This window comes from Halictus rubicundus, unplaced genomic scaffold (genome assembly GCF_050948215.1).
Source record: "Halictus rubicundus isolate RS-2024b unplaced genomic scaffold, iyHalRubi1_principal scaffold0025, whole genome shotgun sequence".
Classification (NCBI taxonomy): domain Eukaryota; kingdom Metazoa; phylum Arthropoda; class Insecta; order Hymenoptera; family Halictidae; genus Halictus; species Halictus rubicundus.
The window spans coordinates 1,700,325-1,727,388 of NW_027488566.1; the positions used below are offsets into that span (position 1 = coordinate 1,700,325).

Below are 27,064 nucleotides of genomic sequence, written 5' to 3' on the forward strand. Positions count from 1 at the left end.
TTTAACGAGCGAGATGCAAAATCTACAGGCAAATCGTTTCCAATTTCACCTTGACTGAGAATGCCTCCGATAGCGTGATTTGAAGCGTCTGTGGTTACTATAAATTGTTTATTAAAATCTGGATACTGGAGTATCGGTTGTTGGCATAGTGCTTGTAACAGACCTGACCGCGCCAGGCCTGTTCCTAGCTGTACGCGCCCCAAACTCGAACCCCCGAACACGACCGACGGATACCGAGATCTGCCGGTACCCGCTAGCGCCCCCCGCGAGCCCCGCACCACCGAACCGATCTTGGCGGGAACCGGAACCCGCCATGATGCGATACCGTCGCGCCGGATGCGTGACGACAACGGAGAAGCCGGCCGCGAACCGTACCGCGCCGCCCCCCTCGCCTAGCAGGACGAGCGAGACAAGCCGGAAAACGCTCTCTTTGGTTTTCCGCCGTCATCGCGAAAGGACCTGCAATCCGTGCCGTTCTTCTAGCCGCCGATACCGACCGCCCGAATACGACCGGACTAGCGCTTTTGCGACGCCGAGGAGCCGCCCGCCAAACACGACTCGCGAGAGTATTGCTAAACCCGCGAAAATTGTAACCGCGAGTGTGCCGGATTTCCCGCGACCCGCGAACCCCGACATACGCCGCTGCGTACTGGACCGCCTGGAGAGCCGACCCGAACGCCGAGCGATCGAGGACCGGAACCAGGGTAAGTAACATTCATTCCCGTTAACCCGACGTCTCCGCCTCCACCCTACACCCTCGGAGAGCGAACCACCCGCGACCGGCGAAACGCCGGCCGTCCAGGGGCACGGGCTCTCCGTCCGCCGAAGTTGCCCTGGTCCGGATACGCCGCTGCGTACGGCCAAGACCCCGCCGTGACCCGACCCGCGCGCGAGACCCGAACCGCGACCGCCGACCTCCGAAACGCGAAGCCGGGACAGTGACGAACGTTTAGAAGAGTCGCGTCGTTAATCACCTGTGCCCGACCGTCCGTGTCCCGCCGTAACCCTCGCGTTATCCCGCCGCGAACCCTGGCACGGCGAGCCAACTCCGGCCGCGAGGAACCGTTGTGCGAGTTCCGCCGGGAAACAGACTCGTTACTCGTTTTTTAAATGTACGAACGATTTTTCCTGTTCTTCTTGCCAGCGGAACTTTGTACCTTTCTTTAAAAGTGATGTGAGTGGTTTTGATATACCGGAGAAGTTCTGTATGAATCGACGATAATACCCGCTAAGGCCGAGGAATTGTTTAATGTTTCGCGGTGTGCGGGGTGTTGAAAAATTTTCGATAGCGGAGATTTTACTAGGATCTGCTTTAATACCAGATTCTGAAATTATGTGGCCTAAGTAATGTACTTCCCTACATAAGAATTTACATTTCTCGGGCTGAAGGCGGAGGTTAGCGGATTTTAATCTGTTAGCTAGTTTATTAAATTTTATTGAATGTTCTTGAAGAGAACTCGCGTATAGGACTATGTCGTCCATGTAAACGAACATTTCCGTTCCTTGCAGACCGGTGAGTACGGTATCCATTAAGTTTTGAAATGTAGCAGGGGCATTTTTTAATCCGAAAGGCATTCCCGAAAATTGGTAGTGACCGTAAGGGGAAGAAAAAGCAGTTTTCTCTGCGTCTGATTTATTCATTGGGATTTGATGAAATCCCGAAGCGAGATCTAAAACACTGAAATATTTAGCTCCTCCGAGCTGATCTAAAATGTCTACGATGTTAGGTAAAGGGTACGCGTCGCCGATGGTTTTTTCGTTTAGATGACGAAAATCGATAACCATTCTCCATCGTTTATTGCCATCGGAGTCTGGTTTCTTGGGAACTATCCAGACGGGAGAGTTGTAAGGAGATGACGATTTTTCTATAATATTTTATTCTAATAGTTCCGAAATTTGTTTATGTATTTCCTGTCTATGTATAGGAGGAAATCTATATTGTTTGATATTCACAGGGCTGCTATCGGTAGTAATAATTTTATGAGAAGTTAAATTTGTTGCAGGCAATTTATCGTTTTTGCAGAAAAAAATTTCGTGGTTTTCTAGAATTAATTTTTCAATATGCTCCTTTCCTTCTTTATTTAAATGCGACGTGCTTACTTCTTTAAAAATTTCCTTAATTTTTTCGGTAACTGAGCTGACGTTGTAACAATATTTTAGGGGTAATTTTTCCTCTTCTTGGGAATTTTCAATATCCTCGATTTCTACGAGTTTTAAATGGGGAATTATCGCGTCAAACTCTAGTTCCGATGAGTTAAATTTCTTTATTAGTGCACACGTCCATTCGTATTTTTTACCACGCAGTCTCCTGTAAAAATATTATATCCGATAGTCAACCGAGGAATGTAACCAATTTCTAACTCAGGGTTTTTAATCAATATTGGAATAGTTGTTATGGTTCTAGCTGGCACTTTTATTTTAAGAGGATTAGAGAAGGGAATCTGTTCTGAACCGAGCGAAAGACAACGATTTTGATAAGAAATAGTGGCATGAGATTTTCGTAAAAATTCGGTTCCTAAGATCGCGGGGTAAGGTATGGGAAAGTCACTTGGGACTACATGAAAAACGTGGTCTTTGTTATGAATTCGAATTTTCAAAGATCCTAACGTTTCTACAACTTAGGGAGTTATGCCACTTAATTTTAAGATTTCGTATTTTTTCAATGAAATTGTCTCGACCCGATTCTCCTTTATGAGATTTGGTTCTGCTCCTGTATCGATAAGAAATTCTGTTTTGCCTATAGGAGGTGCCAGGTCTAATGTAATAACAGCCTCGAAATTTCCTTTCATATGGAAGGTTCTTCCGATTCCTGAATAACGCGTGCTGGACGCTCTGGGATATTTTCTTGCCGGGCGTCCGTCGGCGGGAGATTTTCGCGGTTTCCCGAGGCGGGTTGCCTATTTTGGGGGTTCCGGAAGCATTGCAAAGCGATATGCCCGAGCCGATTGCAATAAGTGCATTGTTTAGGAGGGGGCTGAAGAGGTCGAGCATTCTGCATATTTCTAGGAGGCAATGTGTTTCGAGGAATGAATGGGGGAGCCGCGGAATTTAATGAGGCTTTCAGACGAGCCTGTTCTTGATCCATTTCGTTAGAAATAATTATCGCGTGATTGTACGCGTCGAGGAGTGTGCTATAACCTTTGAACTTTAATAATATTTGCATAGTGGAAGGCAGACCACGGACGAAACATTCTAAGGTGAATTTGTCTATATCGGGATCCGGTGTACGATTTTCCTGTCGCTCCGCATCTCGTATTGAAACTTTTAAATTTTTTACTCCTTGTATATAATCTATTATATGTTCTGTTGGATTTTTAAATATGTCAGACAGTAATCCACGGTAAAAATATGATGATTTGTGGGGTAATAATTTGATCCGAAGTGAATCTAAAAGTGCGTCTACTGTGAGGAATTTTTCCTCTTCGATGATACAATATGCTCTGCCAAATATTTTTGTACGTATTGCTTTTACTAAGTCTGGCTCCTGAGCCGGTGAAAGGGCGTCCCGTGCTCGTCGGCAGGCTTGGAAAAACCTGTCGATCGACAAATTAGTCCCGGAGAAAGTTGGAATTTCCGATATGACGTCGTGGAGCCTAAGAGAAAATGTTTGTGACGGTGATTCTATGTTGTCTGGAATTTTAATAATAGCCGGTGTTTCCTCGATTTGTGCCTCTAAATTTAATATTTTTGTTTTCATTGCTCCAATTATTTCCTGCAGTTCGACTAATCTATTTCCCTCTTCTTTTCTAATCTGCTGTTTTTCCCCTTCTAAAAATTCTTCAAAATTTCTCTGAGTGTTTTTAAATTGTTCTTCTTGGTCCATTAATCTTTTTTCTCTTGATTTTAATTGTTCGGTTAGCATTTCGAGTTCAGCTTCACTAAGATTATGAGACCGTGTGATCGGCATTTTGAAATGATTCTACTTTAAATCGCGTGTTGTCAAAAAACCTCTTTTAAGTTCCTCGTTTATCGTGTCCGGGGGGTTTTCCTCCTTGAAATCTGAACGAAATCCCACCGCGCTGTCACCAAAAATGTTGGCCTGTCACGTGCTAAGCCTTCCCTGAAGTAGAGCTTGTAACGAGGCCTGAGTAAGGGCGGATTTGTTCGTAATTTCGTCTGAGGAGGAACCAAAACGGAGCAACGAAGGTGAGGGTGATACTGAAGTTTCTTGACAACTGGTATTAACAAGATTTATTTGTGCGTGTAAAATAATAATAGCTGACTCTTATGACTAACTTATAATTAAAATTCTTAACTAATATTTACATTGATTTACTTAACTTTAGAAGGGGGAACAGGGAACAGTTTTCGCGCATAGAATTTAATACGGGGATCCGATTTGACGGCTTGACTAAAATCTGGAACGCTCGTTACGGGGAGAGAAATGGGAGTGAGCTTCCAGGTGGGGAGGGGGAGTGGTTCGATGGGTGGCGTTGATTGTTCTTCCCTCTCTTCGGCGATGACTTCTTCTTCGGCTGCTTCTCCAGGGGTTGTTTGAAAGAACAGCTTTCTTAAGCTGATTCAGTTGGTGTCGGCGTCCTCCGCGCCTAGTCTTCTTCTTCTTAATTACTCGAGATATTACAACGCCGGTCATTACTATACTAACTATGTGCTTCTATATGGGGGCAGCGTCTCAGTCTGCGTCCTCGTGCTAGTGACACGCACCGAGAGCAAGATCGTGAGGCTGGGGTCGAGATATCGAAGCGTTGCTTGTAGAGATCTTTTCCGTCTTCTGCTCTCGCCGCTAGGGGTACTTATAGGTATCCTCGAATATTTTTAGCAGCGAGAAAGCTCGGGTCCTGAGGGTGTATCTCAGGAGATTCAGTTTCTGAAACGAGAAAAATGTTGGGTCCTTGACCATCTAGTTTCCGAAAAAGGAACTAAAAGGCCTGAAGAGAGAAAAAGCAAAAGTGGCTGTTAGAATGAATGGGACGGAGCACGATGAGGGCGAGAAAGATAGCATGATTGTATGCTTGAATGGTTGCGAGGAAGAAAATACTAGTCTTGTATTCAGCTGGGCGTGCGAGCGAGGCGGTATCTGTTTAGAGTGAGAGGGGAGATGCAATGGTTGCGAGTGAGAGCGCACTGGCCATTGGTGTGAGTGCGATCGCACTAGCGCTGAGAGTTAATGAGTGTGCGTGAGAGGTTTTGGGCTGCGAGTACGAGAGAGATAGCGCCACTTCGTAGTTACTCTCTGGTTTCTGAGATGTCGCTGGTGTTCTCGTGATAAGTAGGGCGTGACTGTTGGTAAGAAGCTAAAGGTAAGTTTGCTGATATGATAATATATAGGCGGTGGATAACCGAAAGACGAACGGTAACGTCTAGAACGTAGGTATATAACTGGCAGATGGTAACATACAGGCGGTAGGTAACTGTTTAAGACGTAACGCAAGATATAATTATAAAATATAAAAGAACGCAGTATAAAGTAAGTTGTTAATGAAAGAACGCATGTTTAATATATGTATATATGTAAAAGAACGCATGAGATATATATATGTATATATGTAAAAGAACGCATGAGATATATATATGTATTGATAAATAATAAAACGCAAGAAGATTGTTTAATTAATAAAGAACGCATGTGTATTGTTATTTAATAATAGCTATACTTTAGATAATTAATATATGATAATGAAAGTAAGTAAAAGATATAATTATAATAACGGTAAGAGAATAGTCGTAGTATATAATATATGTATATGTATTGTAACGTGGACTTCCACTCGCCGCGTGGGAAGGCGGGGGCGGGGTCCACTCCGGGAATTTATGGGCTCAGAGGCCGGGCCGCGTACGGCCGTGAATACGCGGTTCTCCCGGTACTAACAGATTCTCGAAGGTTCTCGGAAATCGAAAAGAGCCTGCTGCTCGGGCGCCAGGCACCGGAAGTGTGCCACGCGAAACGCGGACGAACCTTCGGGAACCGCGAGAATTTCGAGAGGCGCGAAAAGGGTCGGGGGTTCGGACACGGAAGAGGGCGAGGACAGCCCTCACGGCAGGGCGGATCGCGCAGGTGAAAAGATCGGTAGTCGGCCTGGGCTCTACAATTTTATTGGCGTCGGATTTTACAAAGCCGCGGCCACGTGGCCGCACCCGAGAGCCCGCGCTCTTCGTACAAAGTTTGCGGTAAGGTGGAGGGTTCGCAACGCGCTGTTGTCGATCGGTAAAATACGCCGCCGGGGTGCGGTAGATAGGCACGAGAATTGCCCCTCGCCGAAGCGAAGGGTTCGCGGCACGCAGGTGGTCGGCGCGATTACGGTATGACTGTCGCGGCGCGGTTTCGGTTCCGACGGACGGCGAACGCTCGGCGAAAACTACGCGATATGCTACGCGACGGCTCGATAGGAATAACGCGAGAAGTACCGTAACGAACGGATGGTTGCAAACGGTAACGGCGGCAGCTCCTCCGACGAAGACTTCCGCACGATATTTTTCCGGGAACTCGATGCCGCGGCTCAAGGTACCGGTGAATTCGGTACGAGCGGAATGTCCGAGGCGAGAAGCGCCTCGGCGCGCGAAAACTCGGGGAACGAGACGCGATATTGCGCGTCCGACGGGCGATCCATGAGCTCGCGTTACCGCGAGGGCACGGAATCGTCGTCGGCCGACCTCGTCGGTTCCCCGACAGAGCCTGGCGAACCAACTCGCGAAAAACAAACGAAAACGGTCACTTAGGGGACTCACCGTTCCTGCCGGTATTATTCCGCCGTCTGTCGGTTCTGCCCGTCTCGCTCGGGATGGTCTTCCGGTTGTTCGGCTCTTGCCTCGTAACGGTATCGAGATCGTGGGCCCGCGGTAGCTCGGTATTGGAACTGCACGCACTTCGCGTGTACGATAATCGGAACGAATTTCGGTAGTACAAGCTACACGGCGGTCCGGGCTAGTTCGGTAGTTTTCTGGATGCGACTCAGTACGGAAGTCACCGCGACAGTAATTCGGCCTAGTCCGTTCGCGTTACGGCAGGGTCCTCGCATCCCCACTCCTTGCCGTAGTCCGGCTTTTCCTCTAATAGGGCGCGCGACTGGCGCGAAATTCGTAACTCGCAGGATCGTGCCTACGTCGGGTCCTTGGGCCCCAGACCTTACGCGAAAATCATTCCGAAATAGAAACGCGGGGTAGATCTGCGATCTGCCCCGGTATGGAGAGGGGGGGCCCCTACACCACCCTCGCCGAGGCCTCTTGCAATTGGCTAGGTGAGGCGACGGCAGGACCGCGAAATAGATTGTCGGTTGGTCGACAGGGGCCTTCGTCCCGCTTCGTCACCTCCGGGTTGTCTGGCCCGTGTGTGGCGTCGCCCATTCCTCGTTATTACCGGTGCACCGGATTTTCGTATTGGCCATGGTTTGGCGTAGGTGGTCCCGCGAAGCGCTGTGCCCTTTCCTCAGGTCGGCTGGATACCGGGGTGCCGTTCGCCTACCTGAAACTTGCCGGGCTCGGCGCGCGCGAAAGGGTGAAAGTGCGAGTTTCCTGTCGATTCGGGAGTTCCTCGGGGAGCGCTTCCTAACCCATCGAGCCGTGGTTCTATTCGCGACAACGCTGTTTTCGGGCAGTCCGGTCCCTTCGTTCGGTTATTAGGGGCGCCGAAGGGCGACGTGGTTTGTGCAACGTCACAGTATATTTATATGAATTAATATATGTATATATATAAGACAATTAATTGAGGAATTTCAAATAATAATCAACTAGAATTTGTTTCTCTGAAAATCAAAGTTTTTCGTTATTTATTTTTTTGTACATTAGGTTACTATTTACATTATTTACACGCTCACCTGAAAATCAAAGAAACGACAATTAAAGTTAATTAATTTATCTTTCTTTGGTCTTCTCTCAACTTCTCTCTAATAGTTTTACCCTGAGTTCGACTCACAGTTCTACTCGCCGTCAGTTTCTCACACGTGCCCTATCTTATATGTCTCTTCTCTCTATCTCTTTCTACCGCTTCTACCGGTATCTCACTCGCGCGAGATTCGACGCATTCGGCTCAAGAAAGTACACTTTCTTTACATATATATGTTTGTATGTTTACTGAGCGCGAGACTCTAGGTGGCGCGTAACATACGAGTGAGAACGCATCGTGCAAGCTTCACGGGTGCGAGAGAGATGTACGTGAAAGCTTATGAATGAAATATAACGGGATCGTTCCTGTGTGAATGAAGCGTAGCGGGGAACGCTCTTGTGAGGGGGACGCAAACCGGTACTGGCCGCGGGTGCGAGAGAGAAAGCGATAGCCGCGTGTGCGAGTGAGAACGCGGGACTATGCTGACCGTGGGTGCGAGTGAGACAGAGCTACTATAGTGAACGCTGCGCGTGCGAGAGAGAGGTACTATGTGTTGGTGCGAGAGACAGAGCTATTGGGGTCAGCGGCACGCGAGTGGTGGGGGTTAGCCGCGTTCAGCGTCAGGCAGGAGCGTCGAAAGTGTGTCTTCTGGGCGACTTTCGGCCAAATCGTTGCGTTTCCTGCATGAAATGCACGGGAACGTGACATCCTCTTAGCGGTGGGACTTAGAAAAATTTTCGTCCAACGTCCGACGCAGTAGTACATCCGTCCATTATTTGCTAATAACTCGGTAAATAATAGTAGTAGCGAGTTTGGTGTTATGATATATATTGTTAGAAACCGTCTATATTACAGTGATATCACGTCGAAAATCGTCTAGGACCGTGTAACGGTGCATGCCTCGTTGCGTGGAGCGCGGCGAGGCGTGCGAGCCCTCCCCGGATTGGCTCAGCGGCCAGGGTTCTTTGGGGAGGGGGGACAAGGTGACTAAATGAGAAACGCTCAATTAAAATAAAAAGAAATGATAATAGTTTATTATTAATCTCGGTCGGCCGGATTCCCCGTTGGTCCGGCGACGGAGTCTCGGCGGGAGCCTATCTCTCGGCCGGCCTGGTTACAAAGAAACAAAATAAACTGTGAGTGTGGACGCCCGGTAACGACGCGAATCTAACGTAATTATTGCCGAATGACGCGAGCTTAACCCAATCGGTAGAACACCTAAATCTAGCGCACTTATCTCCTACTAACGCGGGCTTAATCCTAATCTATACGCGGAGCGTCGTTATCTCCGGTACTGGTACTGGTATCGGTGGTCCGGAGTGTCGCGGTGGGCGCCGTCTGTCGGTGGACGGCGGCAGAAAACCGGAGTCGTGTTCGGTACGGTGCGCGGTACGATGGTGCGGGGAACGCGGGGCGAGTCGGGCTCGCCTGGCGTCGGCACGGCGATCGGGCGTTCTCGGCGCGGTCCCGAACCCCCACGATTCCCGTCGCGCGGTCGCCTCGGCGAGGTGATCGGAACGGCCGCGGCCCAGCAAAAGATCGTGAATCGGTGACGTTTCCTGCGTCGGCTGGGCTCGCGGGGCGCGGAGAGGATTTGTGGGATTCGCGGAACGCTCCGTTTCTCGTCCCCGCGCGGCCGCGGCTCGAGTACGTAGACGCAGACGTAAACCTAGTGTCTACGACTCGAAACCGGCGAGGTCGCTCGTCCCCGGTAGTATACCGTGAGGCGAGCTCGACACGCTGCTGCGGTCGGTGGGAGACTAGACTCCTGGAGCGCGGCGCGGAATCTCCGGTCAGGAGCGCGGGATGCGGGAACGGGTCCGAGGAGTGGGGGATGACGGTCCGGAGTGTCGAAACTACGGTGCTCTGAAAAGAGCAGGCCGTCGATCGACTGCCTCCCAGAACCTATTCGCGGTCTCGGTTTCGGCGTATGGAACGTAAACCCACGTACGCCTCGGCCGGTCCCAGCGCTTCGGCGTGTTCGTCCGGTAGTATACCGAGGCTAGCACGATTCTGCGCGGCTGCGAGAGGATCTGGGCTTGGGTGTTCGCCCGAGAGCTGCTCCAGAGCAACTCCGCTCTCGGGTGGTTTCGTCGCGATCTTTATAGCCCGAGCGCGGACCTCGTGTGCTCGTTCGCGAATCTTCGGTACACGTCGATTGGTCCGCGCCCGGGCCGGATTCGCGGACTGGCGCGCGGCTGGTCCTAGTCGGTGATTGGTGCGGGCATGGTTGCAAACTCGCTCGCAACGAGACGTACGTGTCTCGTTGCAACCGATACGGAAAAAGTTTCCTCTTAGCGGTGGGACTTAGAAAAATTTCCAGAGTTGTGTCGACGGAGTAGTACATCCGTCCATTATTTGCTAATAACTCGGTAAATAATAGTAGTAGCGAGTTTGGTGTTATGGTATATAGTGTTAGAAACCGTCTATATTACAGTGATATCACGTCGAAAATCGTCTAGGACCGATACGGAAAAAGTTTCCCCTTAGCGGTGGGACTTAGACAAATTTTCAAAGTTCGGTGAATTATGAAAAGTTGGTTATTTTGTGTAAAATAACATAGAAATGTTAAAATTTATCTGTAGTAATCGGAATGAGTACACTTTAAATCCTTTAACGAGGATCCATTGGAGGGCAAGTCTGGTGCCAGCAGCCGCGGTAATTCCAGCTCCAATAGCGTATATTAAAGTTGTTGTGGTTAAAAAGCTCGTAGTTGAATCTGTGTGTCACAGAGTCGGTTCACCGCTCGCGGTGTTTAACTGGCATTATGTGGTACGTCCTACCGGTGGGCTTGCTCTTCACGGGGCGGTCCAACTAATATCCCATCGCGGTGCTCTTCACTGAGTGTCGAGGTAGGCCGGTACGTTTACTTTGAACAAATTAGAGTGCTCAAAGTAGGCTATCTTCGCCTGAATACTGTGTGCATGGAATAATGGAATAGGACATCGGTTCTATTTTGTTGGTTTTCGGAGCCCCGAGGTAATGATTAATTGGGACAGATGGGGGCATTCGTATTGCGACATTATAGGTGAAATTCTTGGATCGTCGCAAGACGGACAGAAGCGAAAGCATTTGCCAAAAATGTTTTCATTAATCTGGGACGAAAGTTAGAGGTTCGAAGGCGATCAGATACCGCCCTAGTTCTAACCATAAACGATGCCAGCTAGCGATCCGCCGAAGTTCCTACGATGACTCGGCGGGCAGCTTCCGGGAAACGAAAGCTTTTGGGTTCCGGGGGAAGTATGGTTGCAAAGCTGAAACTTAAAGGAATTGACGGAAGGGCACCACCAGGAGTGGAGCCTGCGGCTTAATTTGACTCAACACGGGAAACCTCACCAGGCCCGGACACCGGAAGGATTGACAGATTGTTCGCGGTCGCGCGAACGTTCGCGGTGGGGTTTTCGTCTCGCGCTCCTCTTGCCCCGCCGTGACGTCGGCCACCGAACGCGGCCTCGCGGAAAGTCGTTGCGCCAGCTCGCGTTACCCCCGTCTTTCCCCTCGGGATCCATCGATCGCGACCCAATGATCGATCATGGATCATCGCGTGATCCAAAAAGGACCAATACGCGACTTCCAGGACGGCAGATTCGGTCGCTCTCCGAATTCAGCTTCCTCTTCGCTGTGCAACCGTGGTGCGACTCGGTCCTGTTTCTCTGCGCTCTTCCTAATCGTTGGTTTCAACTCGCTAATCAACGCGTTATTCGTGTACATATTTATTGTATATTTCAAAGTACAGTGTTCGTACAGTTTCACATACAGTTCAAAAATATAGTCCAATTTCATCCAAATACACGTGTTCGTCACAGACTCCTTTTCACTCAACTTCGACGCACACCGCTGTGCGATTCCGGCTCCTCCTCATTCTAAGTATCGTTCGGCCGGCGACCTTTTCCGATACACAGATTGATAGCTCTTTCTTGATTCGGTGGGTGGTGGTGCATGGCCGTTCTTAGTTGGTGGAGCGATTTGTCTGGTTAATTCCGATAACGAACGAAACTCTAGCCTGCTAAATAGACGTAACTATGGTATCTCGAAGGCCCCCGGCTTCTGTCGGTGGGTTTTTACTACCAACGTACAAACAAATCTTCTTAGAGCGACAGGCGGCTTCTAGCCGCACGAGATTGAGCAATAACAGGTCTGTGATGCCCTTAGATGTTCTGGGCCGCACGCGCGCTACACTGAAGGAATCAGCGTGTTTTTCCTGGCCGAAAGGCCCGGGTAACCCGTTGAACCTCCTTCGTGCTAGGGATTGGGGCTTGCAATTATTCCCCATGAACGAGGAATTCCCAGTAAGCGCGAGTCATAAGCTCGCGTTGATTACGTCCCTGCCCTTTGTACACACCGCCCGTCGCTACTACCGATTGAATGATTTACTGAGGTCTTCGGACTAGTACGCGGCAATGTTTCGGCATTGCCGATGTTGCCGGGAAGATGACCAAACTTGATCATTTAGAGGAAGTAAAAGTCGTAACAAGGTTTCCGTAGGTGAACCTGCGGAAGGATCATCACAAATCAAACATCTGCCAGATCCATGAATATATATATTGTGACGTGGCAAAGTTGTCCACGTCCCTCAGATCTTAGATCGAAAGACCGGGCCGCCCTTTGGCAGCACCGCCGCGATAACGGTGGTCGTGATCGATCTCCCTGGAAGCGTCCGAGATCCCAGGTTGGATATTGACGCGGTTTGAATGCCGCGCCATTTGGCGCGACACGAAGTTGCAGGACCGTGTCCGGGTCCCAGGGGGACCCGGATCCTTTTCCCTCCTCCCAGGGACGCGGAAAACCCGGAGGTAAAACGTTCGGGGGACGGCTACGGAGGACGCCCTGCAGGAAGTCAACGAGGAGGACACCGAGCCCGGGCCTACCAACCCGGAGGCGCCGCCGAGGAATTACGGGTCTGAGGCGTACATCATCTCGACCTCGTCGCCGCCTCGTCCCGAAAAGCTACACGCACCCGTCGAGGGAATGGCACGCTGTCTGTCTCCAAGGGAAGCGGCCAATCAACGCATGTCACCAGGAAAGCGTTGGCCGATGGATCCGTAGCCGAGGGCCGCGTACCGCCGGGCGCGGCCCTGCCGCGCGAGAGCAAGCGATAGGTTCGAGCGTCGCGCGGGAGCAGGGAAAAGTAGGATAGTGGGGGACGCCTCGCTTCCGCGTTAGCGAGTCTTCGCGAAGTAGGGCACTGTGCTGCCGAAACGAGTCCGGGTTAGTCGTTTTACGAGTGCGTAAATCATACAGTAATTTTGAACATCGTCACTGCTGCCGAGACGTAGGGATTGAAAGAGCTGCCGAGACGTAGGGATTGAAAGAGCTGCCGAATCCCGAAAAATCAAAGCCGCTAGGGAGCCCAGAGCTGCCGTAAAGAGAGACCGAAGCGATTAGGAAGCCACGTGCCGCGTGGTAAGTGCCGACCAGGTTTTTCCGCAATACTATGATTTTCGCGTTGGCTCGGTAGCGTTTTTGCGAATCGGCCGGACTTCGAGTCGAATTTAAGACGTGTCCTCGCTCGCCGTGAATCGCGATCAGACTAGAATCGAGAAGGGGGTGAGGCCGTCGGTCGGTGAACGGACGGGGGGCCCGTATCGTTACCGATTTTTGGCGAATCCAATCTGGGGACGTCCCACGGTGGGACGACGCGACGAAAACCTTATCGCCGTTTCCGGCTACTTCCGACGGCCACAGTCATTTCGAATTTGCTGCCGCGTATTTCATCGGAATCCGGTCGCTTCTCGACCGGCTAATTGTCGATAGAGGCTGCCGTACATCGCGCCCGCGATCGGGTTCGACGCGTGAGAAAGCATATCCGGGTGCAAATAGCGCGAGCTACCGCCCAACCGCCGTACAAATTTGTAAAACCGCGCGGGCTTCGATTACACCGCTGCCGGGCGATCCCGGCAGCTCCTTGTAAAAACCGGACGAAATAAATGTTAACTCGAAGCCCCTAACTCGTGTACGCTTCATTGTGAGAAACCTTTCCGCCGCGGGAAACGTCCCGTATTCCCTCCGCGTAGGATCCTGGCCCAGGCTGCCGCTATTCAGGCCCTCGCGCGCTTCTCGTAGGTTCGGTATCGTAATTCGCGTCTCGCGTTCATTACGAATTGTTCGTGTGACACTTGCGAGTGTCTGGCGTCCGTTTCCAGCTCCGAACCGTATAAGATCCGTCGGAAAATCGAGCCTACGGGATACCTTTTGTCACGGGTGGACCACGTATCGCGCGGCCGAGCGTGGCCCGGCCTCACGGTCTATAAAAACCCGCCGTTGCCCAGGTTTTCTCCCGTCAGACGGGCCAGGAAATCAGGGCAACGTGACAATATATATATACATACAAAAATGCTTTCAAAGCACACAGAAAAGACCAACAGGAGAGTACAAGGTTATAATAAAAGGAATTCACTCTCCTGTGTAATCATCGTATGATGAGAAAATAAAGAAAAAGGGGAGTAGGGGATGTGTATAGCGACGAACTACTCCCCATGCAACGGCTTACGTGTGGAGGTCATAGTTGCGCATGGAGTACATAGTTACTCAAAGCGTACGATTCTCCCGTCCGTTCGCGCCACATTGTTGGCCAAAATTAAGGCGCAGAGAGCCCGCCAGACCATTTGTGCACAAACACGGCAATATATAATATATGCACTCTTTCGACAATGGGACGAAAGATCTCAATGAGAATGACACACGAGGAAACAGACGGTGCTTGCGTGAAGGTGGAGCATCGCATCGTTTACTTGTATTGGGGAGTGAGTGCGAAGAGCTGTACTTCGGGTCTTCGGGAATCGTCACCGACGTTCACATTGCAAACTCGAACGATCAATAGGGTGCGGTTTCCCGTCGGACGCTGAATGTTATAGCTTAACCACGAATATAGAAATACCCGTCGTTACGAATCGATGTTTTTCACCCGCCACCTGATGGATCGTGTTCTCTTTGATAAAAATACCTCGTGTCAAAGAGACGTGTATACTATTGTTTGGGATTGGCGGAGCGTGACGTGCGAACGCCGCACGGCCATTGGTTTCCTAGCTCGTCTTCGCGAGATCGCGGGTCTATTCTCAGCGCCCCGCGTGATAGGCCGTCACCGTCGGATCGATTATCGACGCGATAATAGAAATTCTATTGGCCCGAGTTCAAATTCGGCAAGTCATCGTTCCGGCGGTGCTAGGAGACCGCTCGCCGATCTCCGAAGTGATTCAATACGTCTGTCGATCTTCAACGCTCTTGCAAAGCAGTTCGGTTCGGTTCGGTTTTTCTTGGTTCTAAGGGCTTCGTGCGTCGTGGGACCCGTCCTTAGAAGGGGTTAATCTTATCGTGATTCTCTGCTCGCTACAGGGAATAATCAGATTAGCTGGTATAATTCATACTGTTTATTTGCGTACTTATACATTTCTGTGTAGAGAACGTTCGTGTTGACGAACCGCGAGCCGGTAAAATAAAGTGTTCTCGTGCAGTTCCGAGTTTTCCTCTAACCGTGCCCGCCTACACAGTGGTCCTTCAACCCTTCTCTTAAAGGCTCGATCCCAAACAACTATAATATACGCCATTGGTCTGCCTGTGTGTAGGCTCTCGACAATTATATGGACAATTACGGTCGCAAGAACAGGGATGTAAGCGTCGATTCGAATCCACATATCGCGCTTCCTCGGTCTTCGCCTGTGGTGTCCGAGATACGTCCATTGGAAACGGTGGTGTTGTCTCTCCTCTAGAGAAAGAGAGGACAAGAACAGGGTAGCCTGTGGAAAACTTGCGGTGAACGCGTTGTGTTCTGTCACGAACGTCGAGGAATAGGATGAGAGAAGGACCGGCTGTGAAGCTCGCTTTTAAAGCTGCGTGAGTCTGACACCCTACTCTGTGTGGCAATAGCGCACACACGAGCGTGGGACGAATGACCGCTGCCAGAGCCGGCTGTGAGTCCCGCTCTATTTATCGAGTTCGCGTATAACATAGAGCACAAAACGTCGCCGCATGCGTGTTCGTTGACGCACACGTATATTCGAGAGGACCGGCTGTGAAGCTTGCATTTTAAAGCTGTGTGCGATTTTTGACACTCTACTCTCTGTGTGGCGATAATACAGTGCACAAGAGCTTGGGACGAACGATCGCGCACGACCAGAGCCGGCTGTGAAGTCCGCTAGTATCGAATAATCGTTCTCCGTGCACAATTGGAAATGTGTTCCGAGAGGACCGGCTGCGTAGCTCGCGTAAAGCTGTGTGATGCTGACACTCTACTCTCTGTGTGGCGATAATACAGCGCACAAGAGCTTGGGACGAACGATCGCGCACGGCCAGAGCCGGCTGTGAAGTCCGCTTGTTATCGAGTTCATTCTACAATAAGAGAAGAGGAGGAGAAGTGTCGGGATCCAGTATCGGGTTGTCTATGATCCCCGTCGTTTTGTGAATTCTCCTTCTGTGTTTTCCACTTTAAAGGTTTTTCAATGTATTTTCCGCCCGGCCGTCGGATACGTGTGCGCATTGCATCGCGTACTCGCGACGGTTTCCGTTTATACGGACGATCGTGTGTCGTCCTTAAAAACGACGCCTGAATCTCCTTCGCGCGCTAGTTGGAGCTTTCAGGTATCGGCGTTCTTATGAACCGCAGAACAAGAGACATAATTATATATTGATTATAAATCAAATTATACGATTACCCTGAACGGTGGATCGCTTAGCTCGTGGGTCCATGAAGAACGCAGCTAATTGCGCGTCAACGTGTGAACTGCAGGACACATGAACATCGACATTTCGAACGCACATTGCGGTCTACGGATACAATTCCTGGACCACGTCTGGCTGACGTGCCGGGCCTGGGCGAGGTGAACACATTGATGGGAATCCGAGCTCGGTCCCGTGCCTTGGCCTCCCGCGGATCTTCCTTGCTGCGAGGCTTCCGTCTAGAACGGTCGTCCTCTTCGGCCGCCATTCAACGCTCAGCTCAGAACTTGCACGGACTAGGGGAATCCGACTGTCTAATTAAAACAAAGCATTGCGATGGCCCCCACGGGTGTTGACGCAATGTGATTTCTGCCCAGTGCTCTGAATGTCAACGTGAAGAAATTCAAAAAAGCGCGGGCAAACGGCGGGAGTAACTATGACTCTCTTAACCGGGAGTCTTAGTTAGCAAGCAGTCCCCTTCTCGTGGGTCCCGCTGCTAGTACCCCCCTCGGGGGGGAAGCTAAGTACTGCCTCTGCGAAAAACGGTCTTGGGGATTGCCAGCCCTCTGGACTGTAACTTGTCGGCCCTGAAACTAACGAACAAGCCTCGGATGAAATTAATTTTGTTGGAGGGCCCTCAGGCTCAACCAACCCGACACCCGAGGAAGTTAGACCAAACGCTGACGATCCCCGTCTATGTCGGTATCCCGGCTGTGGAAAAATTCTCCTGAACGCAAGAGGACGAGGTGTACACGAACAACGTGCCCACAAAAACTGGAATGATGAAAGATTGCTTGCAAACATCGAAAGCAAGAAAGCGCAGTGGAGTGTCGAAGAATCGGCTCTCCTGGCTCGCGAGGAGGCACGTCTGGTCCTAGAGGGTGAAAAATTCATAAATAAGGCATTGACACCTCTCTTCGCAAACAGAACCCTCGAATCCATTAAAGGCCAAAGGAGGAAGCAGGCCCATAAGGAAAAAGTCCTCCAGATTATATCTGAAATGGAGAGAGCTGATGAGGCTCAGTGCTGTAACACAGAACAAGACTCGCTACAGCATGAGTCACAAACCGGCCTGCTTACCTCAATACTCGACATGTTCGCAAGCATGGAGCCCCTAATGGGGTCGGAGTTCCATGCCGATCAGTTGGAGCGAATATGCTCACATTTACCGGTAGGAAGGAAACAATATCTCTAGAACTAGAGATTTATTTACTACAGACGTTCCCACTGGCGTCGAAAACAAAAAGACCATCAAAGCTGCCTTCAAGTCGAACTCAAACCAGGCGGCAAGCTCGGCGTGCCGAGTACGCCATCACACAGCGAGCCTGGAAAAAGAACCCATGCAGATGCCTTAAAACTATCCTTAAAGGTAAATCCTTGTCAACAATACCTGATAAGGATACTGTTAGTATATAGTAAATTCGTATACTGTTTTTATGTTTGTGTAAATGAGGTAGGTGACGACACCTGTCGGCACAAACTAAACTTAGGAAAAGCGACAAGCGCGCGGCGCGTGCGTGAGTGTCTGTGTGTGTGAGCGTCCAGCGGTGACGACGAGAGAAGGCATAGATTGCTGGTTAACCAACGGAATATATAAGTGTATTAAGAAACGCAGTTGACTATCAGTTAAATATATATAAGTGTTTAAATACAAACTCCATTTTATTCACCACCGACCAACTCGAAGATCCAATTTCCCAACATGGTAGCAGAGCGTGGTTTCGTTGGTTGCGTCGGAAGATGGTGAAAGGTTATGTAAAACATGTGGTGACAAGAAAGAAAGAAGTCTATGACTCAAAGAGGTGGATGTAAACTGAAAAATATAAATAAGATCGTGAAGTATACATTCAATAAAATTACAAGAGTTATAAGAAACAATAAAATTAATAATTTGTGAATAAGATCTAAGAGGATACAAAATTACATGCCACGCGGTCGGCAAATGGTGAATTATTGAACTGTTATATAGGTGTTTGGTTTTCTAAAGGATTCACCCCCAAAAAGTGAGAGTGATAGTGACTCCGAAACAAAAGGAGACACAAAAACAGAAAACTCAAGTGAAAATAAAATCAACTTAGTAATACCACACACCAGTCAAACTAAGGAAGATCAAGAAGAATTTGGTAATGTAAAAACGATTCTGGAGACTACAGTTCAAGAACAAGCACCTGAAATGGCTACCAGCATGGACGAATTGAAATATCACATTTTTGAGGGAAGTAACTATCAAAATTGGAAATTCAGATTGCTAACAAATCTCGAATTTAAAGACTGCAAAGAGCAGGTACTGCGTCAAAGAACAAACACTGATGATGCAGAAAACTGGAAAAAAGCCAGCCTTAAGGCTAAAGCAATCTTAATAAATTCCGTATCTGACACCCAATTAGAATACATCAGTGGTTGTGAAAGTGCTATGCCATGCTAAAAAAATTTGACAGCATGTATATAAATAAATCTACTGCTTTGCAAATCATTTGCAGGGACAGTTTAGACAATGTGAAGTTGAAAAACTACGAAACAGTTGATGAATTCTTCATTGCATTTGAACAAGGATGTAACAAGTTGATAACAGCTGGTGGTACACTTACAGAGGAAGAAAAAATTAAATATATAATAAGAGCATTGCCTCCAAATTATAGTCACATAGGTGATTATATTGATTTAGTCCCCGAAGAACAAAAAACTCTAGAGTTTGTTAAAACTAAAATATTTGAAAAAAATTTAACAAAAATAGATAGTGAAAAGAGAAAGAATGTAAGTACGTTCAATGCCAACATCAAAGGCATCTGCTATAACTGTGGAAGAGAAGGCCATTTCAAGAAGGAGTGCTGGAGACCATTCAATCAAAACCAGATCAGAGGTAACCAAATGTCGCGAGGACGATCAACATATCCTAGACAAGAACGAGGACGAGCAACATATCATAGTCAAGGACGAGGACGAGGCTCACAGCGAGGAAATTCCAGGGGCAACAGAAGTCGCGGACAAGGTCGAGGAGCATCGTATCAGCAAGGTGAAGCTACAGGTCAAAATCAAGACAACAGCATAGCATCGTGGGCGACTCAACTTGATCATCGAAAAGAAAATTCAGCTAAGGCAAACATGGTAAGCAAAATAAATGATGACAACATTGAATGCGATACTGAAAATAAATTAGAAGTCAAATGGCTGTTAGACAGTGGGTGCACCGACCACTTAATAAATAATGAAAATTTATTTCAAGAATATGAAAGATTAAAAAACCCAATTGATGTAAATTTGCCCGATGGAAAAAGGTTAAAGGCCACTAAGTTAGGTAAACTCAAAATGTATTTCAAATCTTACAAGGATTATAATTTAGTTGAATTGAATAAGGTTTATTATGTGCCAGGTCTAAGCGAAAATTTACTTAGTGTCTCTAAAATAGCGACCAACTGTACGATAACTACAAAAAATGATACTGCAAAAATTTATAACAACAAGAGAGATCTAGTAGCTTTAGCTAATGTAGAAAATGGTCTATATAGAATGAAAAGTTTTATATATAGAAATATGGACGAGAGCATTTATGCAAATGTAACCCAGCTAACGGATAAAGAAAAATGGCACAGAGCACTGGGCCACGTAAATTTCAAATATCTGGATAAATTAGTTAAAGATAAATTATTAACTGGCCTGCCAGAGAAACTGGAAAACAATGATTTAAAATGCGCGAACTGCATACAAAGCAAAATGCCCAACGTACCGTTTGATAATGATAGGATGGAGTCGAATGACATCTTAGAACTAATTCACACTGATTTAAATGGACCACACAGCACAAGAGGCTACGGTGGCGAAAAATATTTCCTAACTTTCATCGATGACTACAGCAAGTGTAGCAAAATCTTTTGTATTAGAAGTAAATCGGAAACAGCCAGTTGTTTTATAGAATATGTAAATTTAGTAGAAAATCAATTCGGAAAAAAGGTAAAGAAAATACAGTGCGATAACGGACGTGAGTATCTGAATCACGTCATCTACAAATTTATCCAATATAAGGGCATTGAATTATTGCCATGTCCTCCTTACGTTCATCAGCTCAACGGCGTAGCAGAAAGATTCAACAGAACGGCGATGGATGTAGGCAGATGTCTACTACGCGAAGCCAAGATACATAGAATATACTGGCCAGAAATAATGAAAACTGTGTCCTACCTTAAGAACCGTACATTAGCAAATACCAAACTCAACAAAACACCGTATGAAATTCTGACAGGTAAAAAGCCAAATGTAAAAAACTTGAAAATATACGGTAGTAAGGTATTTGTGAGAATCCCCGAAGCCAAAAGGCAGAGTAAATGGGATGATAAAGCCAAAGTAGGCATATTGATAGGTTATAATAAAAACAGTTACCGAGTTTTATTGGAGAACAAAATTATCAATGCAAGACATGTGAAAATAATCGAAGAAGACAGTGAACTGGTTTGTCTCGAGAAATTAAAAACGAATACTTTTAATGTCGATTCAGACAGTGAATTCGGCGAGTACGACGATGACTGTGATGAAAATTCTGATAGGAGTAATGTAAAAACAAATACTAACGATATTGAAAGAGAGAGAGAGACTGACACTGAAAGTGAAACCACTGAAAGTGATACTGAAACTAATAAAGCCAACTTTAGAAGTCTTAGCCATGAAATTGGAAAGAATTCGGATAAAGATAAAAACAATCTACAGGTCAAAAGAAAATCTAAAAGGGAAAAGACTCCAGTTGAGAGATATGGAAACCCAATTAGTCACTTCATTTACGTACATTATGCGAACGCCAATGTTCCCGATAATTTCGAGGAGGCGATGAACTCAAAAGAGAGCAGGGAATGGCAAAAAGCCATGGATAATGAGATAAAATCTTTAAACAAACATAATACCTGGCAAATTGTCGATAGACCATTGGGTAAGAAAATACTAGATGTTAAGTGGATATATAAGAAGAAAAATGATAACACTTATAAAGCCAGACTCGTAGCTCGAGGGTTTCAACAAAGAGACTTTATAGAAAATGTTTATTCACCGGTGGGCAAGATGCAAACCCTAAAAATTCTCTTAAGCTATAGTTGTTTCAAAAATATGTACATAGAACAAATGGACACATTGAAACCGCGTTTCTTAACGGTACAGTAAAATCAGAAGTATATATTCATCAACCGATGGGTTACGAGACAGGTGAAAATAAGGTGTGCAAATTAAATAAATCGCTATATGGACTAAAGGAAAGCCCCAGAGCTTGGTACGAGTGCTTTAACAAATATGCACAAAAATTAGGTTTTATAAGAAGCGAATATGATTACTGTCTGTATGTAAACAGATCCAATGAAGATAGAATATATTTACTCGTTTTTGTTGATGACCTGTTGATATGCTGCAAAGAAAAGACAAAAATTGATGAGATAAAATCCAAATTGATGAATAAATTTATCATGAAAGATCTAGGAGAAATAAAAGAATACATAGGTATAGAAGTAAACTATAATAAAAATAGAAACCAAATGACGTTGAGTCAGAAAAAATATATTCTATCCTTGTCGGAAAAATACAACGTAAACGAAAATAGATTGTATGACACTCCAATGGAGACTAGTCTAAGAATTGATCCAGCTACAGAAGTCGATCAGCGAATAAAATACCGAAATTTAATTGGCGAATTATTATACGTTAGCACTGGTACGAGACCCGATATCTCGTACAGCGTAAATTACATGAGCAGATTTCAAAGCTGTTACAGTAAGACCCACTATAAGTATGCACTTAGAATTCTAAAATACTTAGTTAAAACCAGTAACTTGAAACTAATCTACTCTGACAGATATAAAAACAATGAAAAACTTGATTGTATGGTTGACTCAGATCACGCAGGCGACAAGATAGACCGAAAATCAACAACAGGTTATATTATAAGAGTATTCGGAAACTTAATACATTGGAAAACAAAGAAACAAAACACCGTCGCAAAGAACTCAACTTTTGCCGAATACATAGCAATGTCTGAAGCTGTAAGCGAAATATTATTTGTTAGAAACTTGCTAAATGATGTATTTGAATTAAACATTGTCAAACCAGTTAGGATATACGAAGATAACAGCGGCGCAATAGCAATAGGGAAGTTTGGCAATTTCACCAAAAATTCGAAGCATATTGAAATCCAATATCATTTTATAAATGAAAATTATCAAAAGGGTATTATTGTTATTGTAAAGATCGATTCCGAGAACAACTTAGCAGATATGTTAACTAAAAGTCTGAACAAAGCAAAATTCATCAAAAATAGAGATGCGTTGAATTTACGATAAATTAGTGCACACAGAAATATTACTTTATATTATAGTTATATAATTTAGTCATAGTTTATAGTTATATTTTTAAATATATACAAATTTAAGGAGGCGTGTTAGTATATAGTAAATTCGTATACTGTTTTTATGTTTGTGTAAATGAGGTAGGTGACGACACCTGTCGGCACAAACTAAACTTAGGAAAAGCGACAAGCGCGCGGCGCGTGCGTGAGTGTCTGTGTGTGTGAGCGTCCAGCGGTGACGACGAGAGAAGGCATAGATTGCTGGTTAACCAACGGAATATATAAGTGTATTAAGAAACGCAGTTGACTATCAGTTGAATATATATAAGTGTTTAAATACAAACTCCATTTTATTCACCACCGACCAACTCGAAGATCCAATTTCCCAACAGATACAATGATTCGATTCTGGCAAACAACTATGACGTGTGAGAGCGAGGAAACCCCCGGCATTATACCGAAGAGAACAGTAGTGCCGGAGCTGTGGAATGTAATCGAGCCACATGAAATCCAGAGGGCCTTCCCTGACCTAACCACCAGCCCAGGTCCGGATGGTCTGACGTCAAGACAGCTACACGCGGTTCCACTTCACATTTTGACAAGAATTTTCAATCGTTTCTTGATGTGTGGAAAACTGCCCGAGCATCTCCTTCATTCAAGAACGACGCTTATACCGAAGAAGGACGGTGCGGTGTACCCTGGCGAGTACAGACCGATAACGATCTCTTCGGTAATAACGAGAACCTTCCACAAAATAATGGTAAGGCGTCTTATGCACCACGTCAAGCTGGATAAAAGGCAAAGCGCGTTTCTACCTAGAGATGGTTGCAATGAGAATATATTCGCTCTAGATCTGATACTAAAATACCATCGTCAAAACTTCAAACCGGTATACGTTGCATCATTCGACATTGCAAAAGCTTTTGACTCTGTGTCACACAGGGCAATTAAGAATGTTATCGAGACTATGGGGCTGCCTCAACCCATGATCGACTACATTATGGACGTGTATCGGAGGAGTACGACACGACTCTCGTGTGGTAATTGGGAGTCAGATGAGATCAATCCCACCTGCGGAGTTAAACAGGGAGACCCCCTGTCTCCATTCATTTTTAATATGATAATGGACAACCTCCTGCGTCTCATTCCATCAGAGATTGGTGCGGACATTGGAGAAGGTCACTTTAACGCATTAGCGTTTGCTGATGACCTGCTATTCATAGCCAGAACACCTAAAGGCCTCCAATTGTTGATCGACGAAGCAACAAACTTCCTGACAAAGTGCGGGCTTAGGATTAACGCTACTAAGTCCTTCACTGTAGCCCTAACGAATGTGCCACATATGAAGAAGTCGGTAGCGGACAGTCGAACACGATTCATCTGCTCTGGCCAGAGACTGCCTGCTCTTAAGCGGGAAGACGAGTGGAAGTACCTTGGTATCCCATTCACACCGGAGGGACGGACAACCACGAAGCCCGAAACGCAACTTTCAGAAGCATTAGACAAGCTGACCAAAGCGCCACTTAAGCCGCAACAGAGACTATTCGCTCTCCGAGTGATGGTCCTGCCGGGGATATCCCATCTGCTAACCCTGGGTGAAACAACTTTGGGGCGACTTAAAAAGATCGACACAATGGCGAGGAAAGCGGTGAGGAAATGGCTCTGCCTCCCGCATGACACGGTCAAGGCTTACTTTCACGCTAATGCCAAAGATGGCGAATTATCTATACCATCCGCTAGGTGGCTTATGCCCCTACGAAGGAGAGAGAGACTGTTGAAGTTGCAAAAGGGAGGTCAACCAACCGATCCCTTCCTCTCTCAGGAAATCCAAAAAGACACACGGAGGCTTACAGAACACCAAGTAACGCCCGACTCAGTCACGAAGGTTGAGGAAAGGAGGGCAAGGTTGCTCCATGAGTCGATTGATGGGAGAGGCTTAAAGGAGTCTCGAAGGGTGCCCCAGCAACATCGGTGGATTCTGGATGGCAGTAGATTTTTAAGTGGAAAAAATTTCCTCAATGCCACGAAATTAAGAATTAATGCTCTGCCAACGAGGTCCAGGACGGCCAGAGGACAGAGGAAAGACCGCATGTGTCGAGGTGGCTGTAACGCTGTCGAGACGCTAAACCATGTGGTCCAGCAATGTCACCGAACGCACAGAGCTCGAATTGAGCGGCACAACGCCATCATTAAATACGTGGAAAGAGCTCTGGCGAAGAAGTTCGATAAGGTCGATAACGAGCCACACTTCGCAACACCAGAAGGGTTAAGAAAACCAGACCTTATTTGCAAGAAGGGTTCTGTGGCAGTTGTCCTGGATGCACAAGTGGTAAGCGAGCATATAGAGACAGATGTTGCACACAAGACCAAAGCCGAGAAGTACAAACCTCTAGAAGCCCTTATCAGGGAGCGGTACGCTGTGCAAAGCGTACCATACACGACAATCACGCTCTCATATCGCGGTATATGGAACGAAGCATCAGCCAGCTCATTAATCAATATGGGGGTCCTACGAAAATCGGAGCTTAAGATCCTAAGTACACGAGTGCTGATAGGAGGATTGAACGCGTTCTGACGCTTTAACCGGACAACCATCACCAGGACGGGGATTGGATAGCGGGAGGAATAACCAACTCGGAGCAAAGGGTGCTGCCTGCCATACAGGCATAATAAAGAGGAGTTTTAGTGGGTATATTACCATCAGAGTCCCACACCACCGGCAAACTAACATCGTTGCCGGTGCGCATAAAGCATTTATCCTCTCAAAAAAAAAAGGGTGTCTTAGTTAGCAAGCAGCATCCTCTTCGTGGGTCCCGCTACGAGTACTCGCCCGTCTAGACAGGCGGGCGAGGAAACTAATAGCTGCCTCTGCGTTTACAGGTCTTGGGGGTTGCCAGCCCTCTCGGTCTTCTTTAGTCGGCCCAAATAACAGAACAAAGCCTCGGATGAAAAATAATTCTGTCGATGGTCCCTCAGGTTCAATCGACCCGACTATGGGTGATAATGGTGATTCGGGTGTGTCTGATGTCGCTCCATACCCGTGCAGGACTCCGGGTTGCTCCAGATCATTTGACAAACTACGTGGCCGTAGTGTCCATGAACAGAGAGTACATAAAAACTGATACGACCAAAATGCTCTAGAAGGTATGACCGTCCGCAGGGCTCCGTGGTGTGCAGAGGAACGTTCGCTCATTGCGAGACAGGAGGCGCGCCTTACGTTGAATGGCGAGCGCTTCATAAATCAGGCTCTACTGAAGCTCCTCAAGAATCGCTCCCTAGAAGCGATAAAAGGGCAGCGTAAATACCAGAGCTACAAGGAGCTGGTTCAAAAATTCATCAGTGAGATGAACGAGAGTAGCATTGTGGATGCTAATCCCCATGATCAACCCTCAGATGACGGCTCATCGGGGCATGAAGAGGAGCAGAATGGTCTGATTCGGACGATCCTTGATCTAGGCTCTGAGATGACGCCTCTTGATGGCACTGAATACTCGTCGCAACATCTAAAAGATATATGGGAGCATATCGAAGCAGGGCCTATTGACAGGATCTCCCAGGAACTGGAGATCTATCTACTCGAGATCTTTCCAAAGGCGATCGGTGGAAGAAAAGGGAAGGCTGCGTGTGAGAAGGCTCAAATGAAGATGACCAGGCGACGTGCTCGGCGCATAGAATATGCCCAAACGCAGAGAGCCTGGAATAGGAATCCTTGCAACTGCCTGCGAACAATTCTCAAGGATATGACAACCGAGCATCCACCGCCCCAAGAAGAAATGACTCCCTTTTGGACAACGGTGTTCACAAAAGAAAGTGAGAGAACACCTGGCATTGGACGGATGGAGGAGACTGTCGAGGGCCTATGGAGTTGCATAACACCCTCTGAGGTGATGAAAGCGCTGCCGGAGAGAACTACCGCTCCGGGCCCAGATGGCGTGACTGCTCGACAATTAAGAGCAATGCCTCTAGAGATTTTGACGAGAATACTAAATCTATTTTTGCTGTGTGGAAGACTTCCTAATCACCTGACGGAGTCAAGAACCATTCTGATTCCGAAAAAGGATCAAGCTTCGGCTCCAGGCGACTTCCAGCCCATTACAGTTTCCTCCGTTATTACAAGAACTTTCCATAAAGTCCTGGCAACGCGCCTCGTCAATGGCGTTAAGATCGATGACCGCCAGAAAGCCTTCCTCCCAGTTGATGGTTGTTCCAGGCTACTCCAGCAAATTCCAAGTGAAATTGGAGTTGATATAGGCGGAAGGCACTATAACGCCTTAGCCTTCGCTGATGACCTGGTATTTGTGGCCTCGACACAGGAGGGA

At 47.2% G+C, this 27,064-nt stretch overlaps 2 long non-coding RNA genes and 1 pseudogene across 2 annotated transcripts in view; 2 read left to right on the forward strand and 1 right to left on the reverse strand.

Annotated features, from left to right (window-relative positions):
- The window catches only part of LOC143363148 (uncharacterized), an 839,400-nt gene that overhangs the window by 659,871 nt on the left and 152,465 nt on the right, over positions 1-27,064 (forward strand). The gene's annotated exons all lie outside the window — the stretch shown is intronic.
- Positions 16,426-16,581, forward strand: LOC143363176 (5.8S ribosomal RNA; annotated as a pseudogene).
- LOC143363142 (uncharacterized) overlaps positions 16,572-27,064 on the reverse strand; it is a 412,518-nt gene continuing 402,025 nt past the window's right edge. Inside the window, exon 2 of the long non-coding RNA XR_013083752.1 lies at positions 16,572-16,874. This is a non-coding gene — a long non-coding RNA (uncharacterized LOC143363142). The remainder of the gene's footprint in view (positions 16,875-27,064) is intronic.